At 38.1% G+C, this 20,500-nt stretch overlaps 2 protein-coding genes across 2 annotated transcripts in view; one reads left to right on the forward strand and one right to left on the reverse strand.

Annotated features, from left to right (window-relative positions):
- Nucleotides 1-20,500, forward strand: part of LOC134647819 (dual specificity calcium/calmodulin-dependent 3',5'-cyclic nucleotide phosphodiesterase 1) — a 253,094-nt gene that overhangs the window by 110,431 nt on the left and 122,163 nt on the right. The window lies entirely within an intron of this gene.
- Nucleotides 1-20,500, reverse strand: part of LOC134647782 (maltase A1-like) — a 108,387-nt gene that overhangs the window by 57,333 nt on the left and 30,554 nt on the right. The gene's annotated exons all lie outside the window — the stretch shown is intronic.

The following is a 20,500-nucleotide window of genomic DNA, read 5'->3' on the forward strand; positions in this document are numbered from 1 at the left end:
TAAATAAAATATAATTAAATAGCAGTGCTAGTGCGGCAAAATGACTTAATGTTGATGGTAAAACTGCGCATTCTGAAGCAAGATAATAAAAACAGTTTTACTGCCATTTTATACTCTCGTTACTCCTTATACCGACGCATAAAGCAATGAATGCTCATCTAGGTTATAAATAAGTATTAAAATAATGTACTTCACTCCTTTATTTTGGTTCATAGCGTATATTTTATATAATACCTTTCAAGTCTCGTTACTTCTATTGATTGTTTAATTTTAGTGTATTCATTCTGATGAATACTCTACTCGTATTATTAATATGTGAGATGTCACAGCACTCCTTAGGTACTGCATGTAGTCACCTAACTATGGACTATTTTCTATTACGTCAGTGCTGCAGGTGGCCTAAAGGTAATTGGCGTGATGCACACACAATGACATGAGATGCCTTGGGCCACGTGCACTTAATGGTATGGAATCAGTTACCTTTATACAATTACTTTTATTATAAATTGAACCGTTGGTGACGGAGTGAATCTAACGTCCGCGTTTCAATCCGGTGTTTCATCCAAATCCTGGCTCATACCATCGCAATTATGTACGGAATATCATTCGATATTCACCCCTATGCATGGGCGTGCAAATTTTCATCAGTTTGAAGACCACCGATAGCTGTTACTGTAGCCATACGTGCATATCCAGAAACAAACAGAACAAAAGACGGAGATGATGGAGTTTTGATTGGACTTTGAGCTTGTATCCATCTCGGCACAAACTTATAAACAATATGCCTTCGCCAGTGATCCAGCAATCGAAAATACCAGCCATTCCGAAATCAGCTGTATTTCTCAAGCTATAAGGTTGAAAGCTGACCGCCCATACCCTGGCTGCTAATTGTCGAGATGCCGAAGCTTCGTATTTACATTTCCATTCGCCGTTTCCCGGCTCCGGGACAACAGGTGACATTTAACGGGAATCCTGAACGTACGTAAATAACGCTTTGTTTATATGTGACCGAAGTGATTTTACTTATTAGCTGTGCAAGGTGATTTCCTGAACGTAATGCTAAATTAGAGTTTCTCTAATTAATTAGAATCCATGCACGCGCTTCGCGCGCGTTTGCTATTTTGAAACACTACAACATTATCCTAACACTAAGTACAATTTTAAAATAAACACCAATAGTTCTCGTAATAGGTAACAATTAATAAGATCAATAAGATATTGAATAATTTTGGGTATACTCACGCTAGTCCGGGCCGGGCCCGAGCCGATGCGCCCGTTATATTATATTATGGCTAATCGGTGATCACGTGGTGCTTTCCATAGAAAACGAAGCTCCGGCCCGGCCCCGACCCGGTCTAGCGTAAATCATCCTTAAGTTTACCTTATAGATGAAAACACATTAAATAGCAATCGTTATTTGTTACAAGTTGTAGATACCCTGTTCTAGAAGTTAAAACAATAGGAATATCTAAAGTGAGGACTTATAAATACTTATAAAATACCAAAGTAAGCCAACTTTCATCCCGACTTATAAAATCATCGTCGATAACTTACTTAGCAACCACCTCGTTGACCTCCTCAAAACTCAATTAAGGTACACGTAATGGTATGCGAATAGGATAAAATATGGCACTCTACGGACCCGGTGTAAGATAGGGCTGCGCGTATTTTTCGGTACCGTAATCACAGAATAAATAATAGTACCACCATTATCACCCAACTACAAGCTCAAACACGAAAATCTTCGTTAATGTGTAATTGCTATTAAAAATACGCAGTTCTGAGGCAAATTTTATTTCATAAACGAAACAACAACTGACAAAACTGAAGAGAATTGATATTGATACTAAATTAGAATCTGTGCGGAAATAGGAGAGTCGTGGAATGTATGGGGCCCAATTCATTCCATCCAAACATTCCACTCCTCTTCTTTTCCGCACAGACACTATGGATGGATTAAAACTTTGGACCATAGGTGTAGTTTTGGATTATAGTTAGATGGGTGGACGGTAACTGGTTCATTTATCTGTTTGTTTAAAGTAGTAGGATAAAAACATTTTCTATGAAATGGTGGCACATTTATTCAATCCCAATACGCGCACAGTCTTAAATTCTAACATACAATGATCGCAACACCATCTGATAGGATAGACGAAACTGATTGGGTAATTTTTCCCCTTTTCATCCATTTTACACGTTGCATCACATATTTCTGTTTTTTCCCAGCTAGGCCGTAATGTTTTTATTCATTCAAACGAATATAAGTAGAGACAGAGACGGACTAAGATTACTGCATTTCATTTTCAATGGAAAAGTAGGCATGTCATCATTAATATCAAATTATATCAAATTTATATGACGTTTATAATAAAATTCCCTCACTTGGTTCTATTATTTAGAATCCGTGCAAAGTTAGCGTAGACGGACTCTACCTAGTTTTAATGCCAATATGAAACGTATTTAGGTAAGGGCCCAACCCTATAAAGTGAGATGTGAATTCGAACCAATATTTACGCGTACTCGGCCGGCAACATGCCGGATGAATTTATATCCCTTATCAAAATGTATATCGTACCTACATGTGTGAATGAGTATGGATGAAATATTTATTTACAGATTTAAATAACTCTTTGGTGAATGTTTAATGTACTAGTTGAAATATGATCATTTTGATTGAATATATTACATAATTATAATGCTACGTTTTGACGAAGAAGGCAACTCGAACGAGTTTTATTGACATAACATTTCAACATTAACAATTCGTGATTTGTACACAATTATATTATTACATGTAATTACTAGCATCTGCCCGCGACTTCGTCTGCATGGAATGATGATGACAATTGATAAAAACTATTCTGTGTCGTTTCTTGGGCTTCAAATTAACTCCATACCCAATTTCTTCTAAATTGGTTTAGCGGTTTAATCGTGAAGAGGAATATATAGTATATATTGTATGGATTATGAAGGTAATAACAATATCCATTAAGTGCGAAAACCTAACTACATAATAAAAAGGCTACTAAAACATTTTCCACGCAAATTGACTTGACAGTCTTTTTGCAAAATATGTTATTGTTCTCTCTTACAAAAACAATTATAACGCTTGAACCCATCAATTTGTGATTTTAGTACGCGCGTCGGATAATAATTAAGCTTTCAAGAACTTTGTATGGAAGTAAAAACGAACAGGCTCAACCGAAAATGTGGTTTTGTAGATACAAATCGAATTAACATTCGAATGTAGGTAAAAGTTTAATTTCCAGGCGGGTAAGCGATTCGAAACTGAGTTTTACACTCGATTTGTATTGTTTTTTATTCAGTTCTTAACAGTTGATTATAATTAAAACATTTACAAAAAATATACTTCTCTAGTCTTAAATTACACAAAAATTCTAGATTTCGCATGAAACGAAAGAAAAATAAGGCCAGAAATTGTTTTATTTTCGACACAAAATTTTATAATAATAATAATCGAGGTGACTGCGCAACGACTATCGGATCAGGCGACCATCGAGGTGACTGCGCAACGACTATCGGATCAGGTGCGAGTCATTCAGCGGCTAAAGCGGTTGGATGACTCGATACTTGATCAGCTTCGCCTGGAGGCTGTCACTGCTCGCACGACCCCCACCTCGGCGCGGGACCCGCCCGCGACGTCGCCGGATCCGGTGCTGACACCCGACCAGGCACCGGGGGCACCGCGGGTGGATCTCAACGCCGATGAGGAGGAGATCGCGCAGAGTGTGAGTAGCACAGCCAATGAGCAACTGAGGAGGACTCTGGATGAGGCGATTACGCAGTATCGCTCCACTCCCAACACTAGGCCACGATTACCACGTTTGCCTATGAATAGACGCAATCTAGCGCTAATGGGAGCCCTAAACGCTTTACTAGAGCCATATCTGCGGACTAGTAAAGATTTAGATGATACGCACTCGATCATGTATTGCGGAGCCATCGCGGCGTGCCGTGTTGCACGAGTCAAGTTTCCGGACTCTGAACGTGCACCTAGGACCGCCGGAGGTGTCCCCGCATGGCAAATACGGATCGAGCGACGTATCAGCTCCTTTAGGACTCTTATCGCAAAGCTGATCTGCTTCAGGGGGGGCAACAATCGCCCCCGAGTAATGCGCTTCGTAAACCAGGCGTTCGCGGGGACGGATATCAGGCCCCGCGACTACATGACCAACGTTACGGAGCGCATCGACTTTCTAAAGCAGAAAGTCTATGCATGGGCAAACCGTATTCGCCGCTACAGAGATCGTGTGGATCGATTCCAGCAGAATCGTCTTTTCCAGAGTCACCAAAGGAAGGTGTACCGAAGGTGGGAGGAAACCAACCTTCGTGTGTCCGACACGCAACCACCGGATCCTACTGTCATGACTGACTTCTGGCGTAGCATCTGGTCGGTGCCTGTCGGACACACCGAGGGGAGTTGGATGAGTGTTGTCGAGCGTGAGTGCGAGTCCATCGAACCTATGGGGGTAGTCACTATCACCCCCGATGACGTAAGCTGTGCCATTCGCACGGCCCAGAACTGGAAAAGTCCTGGGCCGGATGGATCGCACAACTTCTGGCTAAAATGGTTCCGATGCTCGCACCCCTGCTTGGCAGCACAATTCCAACAAGCCCTCGAGCTTGGTTCTCTCCCACCTTCCTTAACAACTGGCGTCACCTTCCTGCTCTTCAAGTCCGGTAGTACCACGGAAGCCAAAAACTACAGACCCATCACATGCTTGCCTACACTCTACAAGCTCCTTACATCCATTTTGAGAACAAAAATCAACGCGCACATTGTCGCAAACAATATTTTGGCTTCCGCTCAAAATGGATGTAGGGTTGGGTCCCGTGGTACTAAAGAGCTCCTTCTCATAGACATGACCATATGCCAACAAATCCGGCGGAACAAGGGGGCCCTCTCAGCCGCTTGGATTGACTATAAGAAGGCCTATGATTCGGTGCCTCATTCATGGCTGGGGAGGGTCTTAGAGCTGTATAAAGTTGATGCAGCTTTGAGAGCCTTCCTAAGGGCGTGTATGAGGCAGTGGACCACAGTCCTTCGTCAACCAGGAGGCGGGGATGACCGCTCTGGCCCGCAGGATTTTATAAGGATTGAGCGAGGAATCTTTCAGGGTGACAGTCTGAGTCCCCTGTGGTTCTGCCTAGCTCTGAATCCCCTCAGCACCCTGCTGAAAGATTTGGGACTAGGTTGCCGGCTTCGGAGAGAGGGTGAAGTCATTTCTCACCTTTTGTACATGGATGACCTCAAATTATTTGCACCAAATAGCCAAGACTTGAAGGAGCTACTGAACACCACCGAAGTCTTCAGTAGTGCCATCAACATGGAGTTTGGTGTCGATAAATGTGCGGTTATGCATGTACAGCGGGGGAGGGTTGTAAATTCAACAAATTTACAACCTTCTGAGACAATGTCTTTCAGATCTATCTCTGAATCAGAAACCTATAAATACCTTGGTATGTCACAGTCGTTGGGTATTGAGGACGAGGGTATTAGACGGTCGGTGAAGGAGCGCTTTTTCAGTCGGCTCACAAAAGTCCTTAACAGTCTTTTGTCAGGAGGCAACAAAGTGCGCGCCTTCAACGCCTGGGTAATGCCACTACTCATATACTCCTTTGGCATACTAAGGTGGACTCAGACCGAGCTGGACGCCCTGGATCGGAGGGTCCGGTCACTGCTCACCGCACATCGCATACACCCACGCTCGTCAGTTATGAGATTGTACATTCCACGGAAATGTGGAGGCCGAGGCTTCCTAAACGCCAAGGATCTCCACAACCGTGAGGTGTACAATCTCAGGAATTATTTCCTTAACAACGAGTGTGGGATGCATCGTGATGTGGTGGCAGTAGACAGGAACCTCACGCCGCTCTCCTTGGCAAACGAGAACTGGCGCAAACCTGTGGTACTAAGTACTGCGGATCGCAAGGCGGCATGGGAGAGTAAGGTGCTACACGGGCGGTTCTACAAGGCCCTCACGGGACCCGATGTGGACCTGCTCGCGTCGGTGAACTGGTTACGATTCGGGGACCTCTTCGGAGAAACCGAGGGTTTTGCCTGTACAATTGCGGACGAAGTAATGATGACGAACAACTATCGGAAATATATCCTGAAGGACGGTACGGTCGACATTTGTCGGGCATGCCGCCGTCCCGGAGAGTCACTCAGGCATATCATTTCCGGTTGCTCTCATCTTGCTAACGGCGAGTACTTGCACAGACATAATCTCGTAGCCAGGATTATTCACCAGCAGCTTGCTCTTCTATACGGCCTTGTGGACCGTGAAGTACCGTACTACAAGTATTCACCTGCGCCAGTTCTCGAGAATGGTCGTGCCACGCTCTATTGGGATCGATCTGTCATCACTGACAGGACTATTGTAGCCAATAAGCCTGACATTGTGATAATAGATCGAGCGCAACGCCGGGCCGTGCTCGTTGACATCACCATCCCCCATGATGAGAATCTCGTGAAAGCCGAGAAAGACAAGTCTAGTAAGTACCTAGACTTGGCTCACGAGATAACTGATAAACTTTTTAAAGATATTTTACGTTTTTGCGAATTAAACATGCAATAGGTAGCTTATTAATCGCTTTATTATTACTTACTTAATTTTACTACTTAATTTTACAGTGCATTGGTGTTAGCTGTAATGCTGTAAAATTTGTTTTCAATAAATATCAATATCAATATCAATAACCGCCATGTGGGATGTTGATTCGACGATCATTGTCCCGATAGTTGTTTCAGCGAACGGTCTAATAGCGAAGAGTCTCGACCAACATCTTGAGAGACTCTCGCTAGGTGGTTGGATCAAGGGTCAGATGCAGAAGGCGGTGATCTTGGACACGGCGCGGATAGTCCGCCGGTTCCTCTCTCTGCGGCCCTAACCACCGGCAGCTTGAGCCTTGCCCCGCTGCTGGCGGCACCCTAGGTTAGGTTTTTTTGTAATATGTTTATATGTATTTTTTATTGTTTTGTATTTGTTTTTTATTTTACTTTTATATTCATATTGTAAAAAAACCTAAACTAAGAAGATAAGTAAATAAAGATTATAATTATAGCAACACGGCTTAGTTTTTATTGCCCTTGTCAGATTAATCAAATGAACCTGAAAAACAACAAACATGACACTGGATTACCCCGTCGACGATGTCAACAAGTCAACACCATCATTCATTTTCATGTAACCGCCTACCACTCAACTGTATTGCAGCAAAACTAATCTAAAAATATTGGATAATGCGTATACGGTACCACTTTTCATTAAAAGTAGGAGTTAAGCCAGGAAATTAGAAGGGGATAAAAGATATAGCGTGCCGCGTAACACTTGCAACGAAAGAAAGGCTTTTTTACCTGTTATCTTAATAACTAAGAAAATACGTATGATTTTGTTTAAAATTTTGCTCTTTAGATCCCTCGGAAATATCACTTATTTATTTTATACTAATATGATATGCAGAGTAACGATATACAACTGAAAGTAAATGAAAATTAAACATGTTTTCGGGTTTTTTTCTATCGAGCCATCTTTAATATTTTAAGGTTTTGGTTGGAGTCTGCCCTTGCAAATATAGTTTAGTTTTCTTGTTTTTCCTGACATTTGCCCTTGAATAAAACGTAAACAAATTTAATACAAAACTACAATTTTGCGTTGCCCGCTCTTAAGTAGGTAGTTATAGACGTTAAAAATTTATTTAAGTGCCTTACGCATAGATAGGCCATTACAGTTTGGTGCAGTGACCAGGATCGATACGGGGCTTTGCACTCGGTGCGTCGGCATGCACTTGTTTTGTAATGCGGTAACATGTCAACATGGTGTCGCGGCTGGGTATTAAAATGATATAATGTTATGACGTAACCTAGTTTTATTTAATTGGTTTGCCAGCGGGTTTTCTCGTCAACATTATGAGTTGCGGCCGATCAAAATAAACAGCGTTGTTGATATTAAATAGCAATGAGTTTATTTTGTTGCCACATATCCGTAACGTATTATTTTGTATGAATATTATGATAAAATCTGTCGGTAGTTTTTATGGTAATAGTACGTCCAACAGCTAAAACGGTTAGACTAAGTGGTTTTTAATGTGATCCGGTCGGTAAGTTTATTTTAGTAATTGAAGTTACATATTTATGATATTTACCAATATAAGCCATATTTTATGTACCTTATAAGCTGGCTTATTAGTTTCATTTTAAATTAAATATATTTTGATTCTTCCAATAGCATTGTATTAAAATTGAAACATCCTTTTATTATCTGATCACATTGTCGCTCAGCAGTGTTCAGCAACAAATCAACGTCCAAGTCTAGACGGCCAGAGTAGATCGAACGACTTTTTCAGTGGTTATTGTGAATGTCTTTTACGGCTTCGAGTTCTCTGGATTATAAAAAGATAGTCGTTACCTATAGTCGGTATGTTTTCAGCGTATGAAATCCGAGTTGTTATTGCAAAGTGAAATGTGTAAAACGTAATCAAATGGGTAAAAGATATAACAAATTACAGATTCAACTAATAAAAAATTGTAATCTTTATACTCAACTAGACTTAAACCTAACTTACTTAAAGTATAGGTACAGCTGTTTTTTTTTCGCATTTATATATTTCGATGTAATAATATGTAGGTATTACTAGGTTAGGTTAGGTTACATACAGTTTTATTCTATTCTTAAATAATTAACGATAGGTTTGGTTGTATTTGCAAAGGGGTTTATTTTTCTATAAGAGCTTGTTTTAATAGAAAAATAAGCCAATAAACACTCATTGAAAAGTGCTTATTTTTGTATGATTTTTATTAATTATCTCCAGTAGGTATCATCTTCTAAGGGGGTGAAGTAAAACTATTTTTAAATACGGAAGCAGCAGGTATATATAGACAACATGATAGAAAATAACAGATTTTATCGCCTGGATTTCAGTAACGATACGAAAGCTACAATTTCCGTCCCCACAAAATAAACAACAGAACAGATTCGTCCAACCCCAATCCATAAAAGACTTTCGCAATGTGTGTCACCTGTAGCTAGCGACCGTAACCGAAGACAAACCCGGGACGCGTGACACCGATACAAAACACGTCGGGAACCCGCGTTTGCTTCGTAATTGACTTTTGCAATTGTTTCTAATGAGGTTTACGGAAACTTTGTTACGGGAAAGAGGGATGTCTGCCCAGCACGGCTAGCACATGATGGGCGCGACAGTCGACAGGCGAGAAAATGCCGCGACATAGAGCTCTCTCGCGAATCGGTAGCATAAGAACCGCGCGACAACCCGCTGTCTCGCGGACAAATGTCAAAGCGACATAATTTTGTCGTTTGACAGTTCCACGCGGGATACTCTCAAAAATCGTAGCACGAGTGTACTATGGGAGACAAAATGTCCCGCGTTTGAACGTCAAAATGAGAGAAATTGTCTTCGAGGCTAGAGGGTCGCGACAAGCGCATTTGGTCGAAGTTTTGTTGACTTTTGTTCTAAAAGAAAGATAATTTTCCATATTTTATATTTATTTCATACTACAACACTTTTTTGTTTAAGTATAATTTGAATCTTGAGTTTCATGATCATGCCATTAATATCAAAATGATTATATTTTTTCACAATGACTTGTTCGTTCTCTTAAGTTAAACGAAAATCCGACAGAAAAAAATCTAAGCCTAAGATTGTACGACCACGACCTCATCAACAAAGCAAACCTTTGGTGGCGAATTGACTGGGGGATAATTAATAGAAACATAAATAATTGATACAAAAATAGTACATTGCTAATCCGCGAAACAATTACGTGCTATCAATCAGTGCTAACCCGTTATATTTACTTACACGCGTATTTTTACATGCAATTATTGTTGACAACCTATATTATGTCGCTCCTTAGGTGTTTCCATTCATTGCGGGATATAAACAACACAATCCCGACCTGAATATTGCGATCAACCTTACTTATAATAAGTAAATGCAAAAGTAAATATGTACCTATGTACAGTCAGCAGCAATAGTTGCTAAGCGGGCGAGGTGTTCAAAATGATCTTGACGCGACTTTATTGTTAAGAGAATAAGAGCGCGTCAAGGTAATTTTGAACACCTCGCCCGCTTAGCAACTATTGCTGCTGACTATATGCTACCTCTTGACGCTTAATCCGCCGAACCGATTTAGACGAAATTTTGTGAAACATCATTCCACAAAGAATGCAAATAATGAATCTGGCAGCTCAACTCAACCTCCACCTCACAGAAGACCACAGCCGTAATACTTACTTTGTAGTGTACGAGTTGGTACTAGCCTAATCCTTAAGTTACGATTCCCACCGACCGGCTAGAGTTGGGCCGCGCCGGAGTGCTTTTTCAGTGTACCTATTACATAATGTGTGGCAGAAGCGATAGAATCCGTCCGGAGCCATCCGAGCGGCTTTGGGCATACAAATGTGAAATGCGCTCCGACTCCGACGAATCGTACTTAAATCTACCTCTCTCCTCTAGAGTACCTATCTCAAAAAGGTCAAAGTAAATAAAATCATTTAAAGTTTTTGGTAGTATTTATTTAAAAGTCACATTATTTGAGAAGTGTTATCAACACTCGACTGTCCTTGCACGGAGTAGGTTCCCAACTTGAGCCCTTCTATGTCCTCCGTGATGGCAGGAGGGCTGCGGTTAGCAGCAGCATGCTTAGGTGTAGAGAATACCTCCGTGTTTGATGACAGGCTTGTGCATGATTATCATTCAATCTATCTTCGAAGCCATAAGGGAGATATGTCGGGGATTAGCATAAGATATTTAGTCTGTAAATAAGATTTAAAAGGAATGTAATTTTTTTGCAAAAGACAACGGAAAAGAGCTTTATGAAGATTGAATTGTGTACGTACTTACAACTTGACTTCTTCGTAAAGATGGTATTTTGTTAGCCAAAACTTTTAACAAAACGCCAATTATTCGTAAGGAGTTGTATTTTAATGATTAGGTAGGTAATCTTTAGATAATTATAATAATATATCCCAACTTGTAACGACAAAGCGAATCAAATTTTGATTGACAGTATTGACACTGACATTTTCGACTTAAAAATAATATTTGCTATTTCTTATTCTTCATACTGCGAGAAAGAGACAAAGTTATCGTGACTAGGGACGCTCCGTTTCTAAGGCTGACTATTCATTACTTATCCGATTATTATTTTACCGATTCAGTGTTGCCACGAATGAAAAGTTTGTTCCATGTATAAATGGCCACATTGGCTAAGTCGCGCGCGGGATGGCTCTCTCTCGTGGAACTCTTTTCTCGATGTGCGAACTCGTGCTGCCAAAATCGAGGAATTGACAGATAGAGATAGAAATTTGTGACGGGCGACTGCCGTCTCTCGCGGCGCGAGCTATCCCGCGGGTAATCATGTGCTAGCCGTGCAGGTTAGGTGTATTTGAGAAAATTTTATTGAAAAGTTAAAGGTAGTTTTAGTGTATAGCGAGCCTTTATTATATCATAATGTCTACAATAACGATGTGGAAGATTGTTTTTCAAAAAACTTGAACTTTTTTTAAATATTGTGCCCAAAACTTACAAGCAAATAAAGTGTAGATATTTTTGGATAAAGAGAACATGATGATAATTGAAGCGTACAAATTGATATTTTTATATTCAAAGATAACCATCCTAAATATTCCGGGAGAAGCAAATTACTTCCAAAAGCGAGAAATTCATGCCACGGAATTTCCAGGGTAGCTAATTATGCCGCTTTGCCGCTTCTGACTCTTTCATATACGTAACCAACCGTAGCAACATGGTTAGTTATGAGTTTATTACTTTATTAGATGAACTCATTTCGTAGACAGACAGATATCTTTTGTTATTTTGTCCCTAAAACATCAAAGAGCATGTTTTGTTATGTGCGCAATATTATATGGTTTACCAATGAGACTTAACTGTGACCAAAACACGTCATTATACACGAATAGGTACCACATTATTGCCACCATTAACTGCACCAATAGCCACAGTTTTATTGGATTTATCTGTTGATTAAACATTAATTCCTGCAATTGTGGTTAATGCTCACAAAAGTATTGGGGTTTCATGAAAATGAAAAATAGACACTTATGCGTATGATAGCTACTATTAATATCCCTCTAGATAATATAAATAATAGAATCTCCAATTGAAAATTAATTAATTTTTAACTATTGCGATGTTAACGTAAACCTTTATTTAATTTAGGTAATATTTTAATATAATTAAGTATTAAACAATTCCATCATACTTATACATTAAGTCTGTGAGACGTAAACAAAAAATATAGACACCTTTATAGGTTTTATTATAGCGAGCTACGGGACTGATATATATGTCTGACTACGATATGAAGAGTATGGTAGAAATATTCAAGCGGCGGGCTGGTATCCTGAAGTCGTGAGTTCGGGTCTCGCCCGATACATGGAGTTTTTAATTTTCCCTTTATTTTAAAGCATTCCAGCAGATGCCTTTTGTCTATGTATCTACCGACTAAAATGTTATTTTATGTAATAAATATAATAATTAATATATTATTATTATTTGTTTCAGGTATGTTGAACTGAACAAGTATCTTGCACTTCGTGTGAGTATGGAAGGAATTGTTAGTCCTGGGCACTATTTTATAGGCATTTCATAGGTTTATCACTTATCTAAGGCGATTGGGAAAGAAATTGGGCGGTCATTTGCTAGCAAAGGGTATGTAGCTGAGTTTTAAGACTACATCTAGTATATAAGTATATTACATTTATACTTATTTAACACAATATAAATCAGCTACATCATGCAGCCAAGGCTTCAACCAATAGCAGACCAAAAAAGCTTGTCTTTGGCTCACCGACCATTTATTTAGTATCTCTGAATGTAATTTTCGGCAATATTTAGTCTATATTACCTACCTATTCCTATTTCCGTAAATAGGAATTCTGGGAAAGCTTCCAACCTATTGAGCTGAAATTCCAAGTACGCACTCATGTCTAAGGGCTGATTTAGACGGCGCGCGAACTCGCATGCGATTTTAGTTACATTGCGGACTGTTGGTTACGTCTAATTTAACCGACCGATCAAAACCCGCAATGTAAATGAAACTCGCATATGAGTTCTCGCATCGTCTAAATGAGCCCTAATACCCGTATGCTCTGGCTTCTCGAGACGAGAGGTTAATCAAGAGAAGATTCCGTTTTTAGGTTGGGCAAATAAAAAACAAATAATGAAATTCGAATATTTGCGTCTCACCATTGCTTAGACCTCAAGGATATTGCCAATCCTAAATAATATAAAATCTCAACTTGTTTTGTTGTTTTTATGATACGCTATTGACTCGACTAGCAGTGACGAGCACCAAGAAGTGCAAGCAATTCTATGACACGACACGCAATGCATTTCGCGCGCACAAATAAGTGCGAATAAGCGTATCATGTCAATATTAAAACTCATTCGCTCTGTCATCGTAGGACTATGTAAAATATGGTGTAAATAGCGGGTTAATAAATCAAATCAAAAAATATTTACCTATTTCACGAAAAGCTAATAGTTTACCCCGACCACCCCTTATTAAAGTGTTAGTGTTATTAAAACTGCAAAGTGCCTTTCGAAAGTTCCCAATTTGGAAAACAATTATGGCCGCCATTCGCTATTCAAAACTCGAGCGTTGTTAGCGCGTAACTGAAACTTGTCCAATTTATGTTGGCACATTATTTTAGAGCGACGAGCGCGAGTCATTTATCCGTGGCTCCGCGCCCTCGGGGACTGCGGATTACTCGCCACTATGTAGGTAGTATGCGTGAGGCTTTTATATGACCTATGCTATGTATTATATATTAACATATGTTGGTGATGTGACAACGCGCTCGCTAGTGTATTTCGAGCATATAAAACACCATAGAACAAATACCTATCGAATATAGTTAACATATTCGATATTTTATTTAAAAATTGGCAAACGCTTATACCTACTTTATAGTACATTGATATATAGGCTAGACATTGTGAAACCTATTCATGTTTATAATTCCCTCGTTTATCGGAACTAATTACATAATACATAATGACTATAATGTTCAATCATTAAAACATCCCTTTTTTAACACATAAAAGCACTTTGACTCAAGGAGTTGATATACATATTAAAGGCTTTCACATTTTTAAGGGATTTAAAGCACTAACATATGAGCTATGAATGGGCCAAAATATTTGGTGCACAGACATTGCTTGTATGTTAATAGATCAGCCAGTGAAAATAAAACTGTCGAACAACAAAAACATTGTTTGGTTCAAGTTTACGGTCAGAAAAAAGAATTCGCAGAAAAAATATCCCCTGAATAGAGTTTCTATAATACTCGTAATAAAAATTTCTGTCTAACATACAAACTTATATAAGTACAGGGACAGTAACTTTTCTCTGCAGCTGCTGCACAAGAAGTTGCCACTTTCTAGCCTTGATTTAGAACATTTTTTGTCTTATTTTTTACAATCGTAACCGAGATTTTTTTTCTCTCTCCTCCTAGTCATAAGTGACCCTGCCTACGATACAGGAGGTCCCGAGTTCGGGATAAAATACCCTCTATCACTAGTCACCAAAGGTTTACTCTCTCAGTCGTTTTTGTAGACGAGATGAGAACAACGCAATAAACTTATTCTTTTATAGATAACACATAATATACATTTTATCCATAGATTCCTACTTTACGGACTAACGATATAATACCACTAACGTGTTTTACAAGTTCCTATTAAGCTTAACAACCGTTTTTTCCTTCTAATAATGACATACATGTACATGTTATTCCGCCGATGTGACACACAATTTTCTCGGATGTTCCCGCCACGCACCGAGCGCCCCGACGTGAATAACAATAACTTTTGGCCGTAATTCTGAAACTAACTTATACGTTAGATTGGCTGCATATTTCTCGACGTATCTTTTTTCTAGCAGGGCAAGCTAAAGTAGCATATTGGCGAGAGCATGACCCAAATGAAATTCAGATTATATTGGTATTATATTTGTATAGCTGAATGAAGGCTCCGGTTGTGGCCCGCTTCGAGATTCATCATTTATTTTTATTAAGCGTCTGTGAGTGTATTTTTTGGCAATATTCAGTAAATAAGTTAAGCTCTCGATTTATAAAAGACACTTCCCTCCGACTTTTGAAGTTGATATCGTCAAATTTAAACTATCGTGAATCACACTAAGCTTAATGTTACGGGATAAAAAAAACGGACTTATAATGCAATTCAAATAAATTAATATATTTGCAAGAAAAACATACACCTACGGTCCATTAGATAACCTTCTCCTTTTTAAAGTCGGTAAGAATTTAAAAAAAAGAGAATAAAGGTAAAAGCAATAAAAGGAAACTGTATAAAGCCTGCCGCTAATTAAGCGGACTTAATAAATACAGGGCATTTCGGGTTAAAATTTCTGGGATGTACTTAATAAAATTATCCACTGGCATCAACGTTGTTTGCCGAAAGGTTTTATGAATAAAAACATTGTGAACGATACTACTTTAATATTTTTTCGCTTTTTATACATAATCGTACAAAAGGTAAAGTAAAATAATTTTAATACTTATTTATTTATTAAATATACGCCAACGGCTTTAATCCTTTTTTTCCGTACGCTTCAATAATTTTAATGAAATAAATAATTATTATTTCAATGGACAGCACAGTAGTATATAAGTAGTAATAGTGCAGTACGAGGTCAAAACCGTTTGAACATATTTATTTTGATATCGAAAAATTATTGTAAGTTGCAATATATCGCCAATATGAAAACGAATATTTGATATTTATTCAGTCCATTGTGTGCATTCTGCTTTGTAATTATCCACTCTTAAAATAATATTTAAGACCTCTTAAACGAATCATTAATAGTACATCAACTCTCCGCATCAACAACGCTATTTATTTTTCTTGGCCTTGGCTTCTTTATATCCAGTTTTTTTAACCACTTTCGCGACAATGAAGCCCAATTCCCAAATTGTAAAATAATTACTGGATAAACAATTACATAATCCATCTTGATTTAAATAAATAATATCTCAACTATCTTAAATCGCATGCTTAAACACCAGCCCAACGTAATCTCATTACTCTTGTCTCGCATATCACAAAGCTCTCTTGTCACGTAAGATCGTAACAGCCGCAATATCCTCCCAAGATGGGCTCTTATGCATTTGATACGAAGACAATGGTATCTCCGAGCATGCATCAACCATTCATCGTTCCTATGCTATGCAGCGTATAGGTCTGTTACGTTATTCCGTTGCTAAACCAGCGCATGAGCTCAGGCTTATACTAGTATGAACGAACTCGATAATCTATAAAAGAAGATCACACTGATTTTGGGTACACTAGTGGTGAACTAGATGTCTCACATGAAAAATTAAGGGACTTGATTCTACTGAGATATTTTCATTATCCTGGTACATTATCAATCTCATTTAAATCCACAGAAGAAAGAAAGAGCGCGCCGTTTAAATCATTGATATAGGTATTATTATCTGCTGTGAATATTAAATACAAAGAATTAAGTACTCACAGGGTATTTCCATAGATAAATGCTGACAGATCTACATAAACGGAAAATACAATCATATCAACACTATCAACGCTAAGATGTGAGAAAAGTTAAAACAAAACATGTTAAATATATGTATAGGGAAAGCGACAGCGACCTGGGGAGCATTTTTTATTTACAAGTTTATTTATAAGATTATTATAAGTTTTATAAATATGTTGTTTAGTTTTATTGTTTAGTTTGTCTTTTTATGTCTCAATAATAAAGTTTTATTTATATAGGGAAAGGTAATTTCTTGCAACTTGAGAGAATGTCACTTATATATCAGCCCAAAGGCATCCCTACTGATGCACATATCTTCACGACGACCAGTCTTAGGACGTCCTCAACGTTTTCCTACAATTTTGACACAGATTGTAGATATACCTTGGTGGGAACCTTCCCACAAAGCATCACTTCCCACAAAGTACATCATCATCAGCGGTTAATAAGTGAGGTGCCTATTCGCTTCCATTTATAACCGGAAACTTTACTAACCTATTTCGCTAATAGTAATTATTTCAATTCAAATTGGCCTCGAAATTAAACTCCAAAACCTAACTCGCTCCATTGCCCTCCGAGCGGAATGAAAATACAGAACGATTATTATCCCTTTTATTGTGAGCAGATATCCCAGTTATTCATTTTCGAGTTTAAACAGTTATTTTAGGAAACCCGCAGACACAAGTTTAAATGAAATCTGCGTTGTTATTTTTCTTTAATTATCCTTGAAGGTAAAATAAGTTAGATAAACCCACCGTTTTACTGACCAAAAAATCAAACCTTTAGGTACCTTTCATTTCAAAAATTCGAATAAGGCTAAAAATACAGAGGAGAAGGAAATCTAATTAACTTACTAATATAGCCAGGAACAATGATGATTGATTATTGCTTTCTGAAGAAATATTTTAACTTATTAACCATAGATATAATGTACCCATGTAACATGATATGTTGAAATAAAGTGGCAATATTATTGTGACGTAGGCCTGTGTCAATCTGGGAAGAGAAGACCATGTTTTATTAGACCATGGTCCCTCCAACGATTCACCGTTGATGAAGGGTAGATGAGAGATATAAAAAGATGTACTTTTAGTTACTTGCTGAGAGGCAGATAAGTCGATAGCTGGACGACCAGACGACCTTTTAAGTATAATTTCATGAGCAAATTTATGCAGACACGTTAGCCATCTGTTTATATTCTATGAAACCAATATATTATCTGTTTGCGTCTAGGGACGACATCAAATATCCATTTCTACACTCATTACTCAATTATATCAATATATTTGCAAAATATTTGACATCTTTATAAAATAAAGGCACTTACATTTTTTTCTAAGATTATGATAATGTAGGTACGCAAAACGAAAAAAATATGTTGAAAATGAATCTTGATTATGAATAGGCGCGGCGGCCATCTTGAATTCCAGAATACCTAGAAATCAATGATACTTACTGCAACTCGAACCCGAATTTACGTAATAAAATTAAAAACAGCTACATAATCCTGACTTTCATTAATGACTTTAATAATCCTCATTAATTGTGAATGATTTGATCAATCTGAATACATTTTAAATAGATTGATATCAAAACAGCCTTCGGTTTAAGTCCACTGCCAGGTGGCTTGGGTTCGACGACGGTGCCGCCCTTCCACACATCGATTGAAATCCCTTTTCTACCCTACCTATGTATTATCTACCCCTTTGCCTATGTATTATGATTGTTATAATAAGTGCTTGTTTGTATATTTAATACAGCATCTAAGGCATTTTAAAAAACCAGCCAAGTGCAAAGCAAAAAAACAAGCAAAAAAACGGTCACCCATCCAAGTACTGACCCCGCCCGACGTTGCTTAACTTCGGTCAAAAATCACGTTTGTTGTATGGGAGCCCCACTTAAATCTTTATTTTATTCTGTTTTTAGTATTTGTTGTTATAGCGGCAACAGAAATACATCATCTGTGAAAATTTCAACTGTCTAGCTATCACGGTTCGTGAGATACAGCCTGGTGACAGACGGACGGACGGACGGACGGACAGCGGAGTCTTAGTAATAGGGTCCCGTTTTTACCCTTTCGATACGGAACCCTAAAAAAGATGTAAATATTTGAATAATAAACTCATTCATCCAAAAAATATTTTCTAATTCCGATGCAACATTAAACACCTGAAAATATAATTAATACAAATAATAATAAAAAATTTGAAGTGTCTCTTTGCTTACCAAAACTTGTTAGTCGAAATTATTTGTTCCCATATACCTATATATATATTTTTTACCGATAATACCTTATGTACAGTCAACATAATTAAATAATATAGTTGTTGAAACATCATTATACTATTTAACCTTTCTAGAGTAGAACTTGATTATAAATTGTAGTGTTGTACAAGTTATCATATTGTGCAATTGGAACACAAATTATTATTTATGAAATGTTGTTTTAATAGAAATATTAATTTTGATTTTATGCAAAATAGGTTGTAAAAGTTATCAAGTTATCTCCCCAATCTGTTACAAAGATATCACCTAATTTACCTGCTTTAAGTAATACATAATACAAAATGTAGACAGGATTTTATTTGAAAGATAATTGTTTGGAAAGCTGCTACAGAGGCTTTTCCCGAGCACTTCAAAGTAATTTAAAAGTAATTTCACTGCCTTATATTTAAAAATACAATAATGTGAGGGAAAATGTCACAACTCTGAAGAAAGTTAGAATGCTCGAGCATAATAAAAGCGATACTATTAATGATGTTATAATATCATTGGGAGTTGGTACCCCACAAATTTTAGTCTAACCTGCTCAATTATGTAACCATTTGTTGCCCCGGGGCATATACTCGTATTTACTTACTTCATGACTAAGTGTAAGGCCTGAGTGGACGCTCGAGTTGAGCGTGCAGCGGGGCGGGGCGTGCGGCGTGCATGTTAAACAAATGCAAGCGTATAGGAGCGGCCTTAGTGCACGCTGCTCAAATCCCTTGGGAGCTCAATGCCACGCTGCACGCCCCGCCGAACGCTCCGCTTCGAGCGTCCACTCAGGCCTTGCATTAAGTTCGATCTTCTTAACAACAAATTTTCCGAGCATAAAGACAATCGAACACCAATTACACTTTAGAATCAAATATACGGGGTGTCTGAGAGACATGCCAAGGTGGGAAATTTGTTGTATTAAAAAAAGCGGCCAAGTGCGAGTCGGACTCGCCCATGAAGGGTTCCGTAATTTATGAGGTATTAAAAAAAACTACTTACTAGATCTCGTTCAAACCAATTTTCGGTGGAATTTTGCATGGTAATGTACATCATATATTTTTTTTGTTTTATCATTCTCTTATTTTAGAAGTTACAGGGCGGGGGGGGACACATTTTATCACCTTGGAAGTGTCTCTCGCGCAAACTATTCAGTACATAGGTACTGAATAGTTTATAGAAAAAAATGATATTAGAAACCTCAATATCATTTTTGAAGATCTATCCATAAATACCCCACACGTATGAGTTTGATGAAAAAAAAAGTTTTTGTGTTTCAGTTCTATGTATAATAGGGAACCCCCAAAAAAAATTTTTTTTTCTATTTTTGTGTGAAAATCTTAATGCGGTTCACAGAATACATCTACTTACCAAGTTTCAACAGTATACTTAAGTAGTTCTTATAGTTTCGGAAAAAAGTGGCTGAGACATACGGACAGACAGATATGACGGACAGACAGACAGACATGACGAATCCATAAGGGTTCCGTTTTTTGCCATTTGGCTACGGAACCCTAAAAAGTGCCAAATTCTAAATTTCCTTTTCGGCATGTGTGTCATGCTTCGGCTCAATTATCTGGGTTTCCTGAATTCCCCTAAGTAATTTACAGAATAAGTAGCACACGTACAGAGTAAGTAATTCACGAAAATTTTCTA

The sequence above is a fragment of the Cydia amplana genome, chromosome 5 (assembly GCF_948474715.1).
Source record: "Cydia amplana chromosome 5, ilCydAmpl1.1, whole genome shotgun sequence".
NCBI classification, from domain to species: Eukaryota; Metazoa; Arthropoda; class Insecta; order Lepidoptera; family Tortricidae; genus Cydia; species Cydia amplana.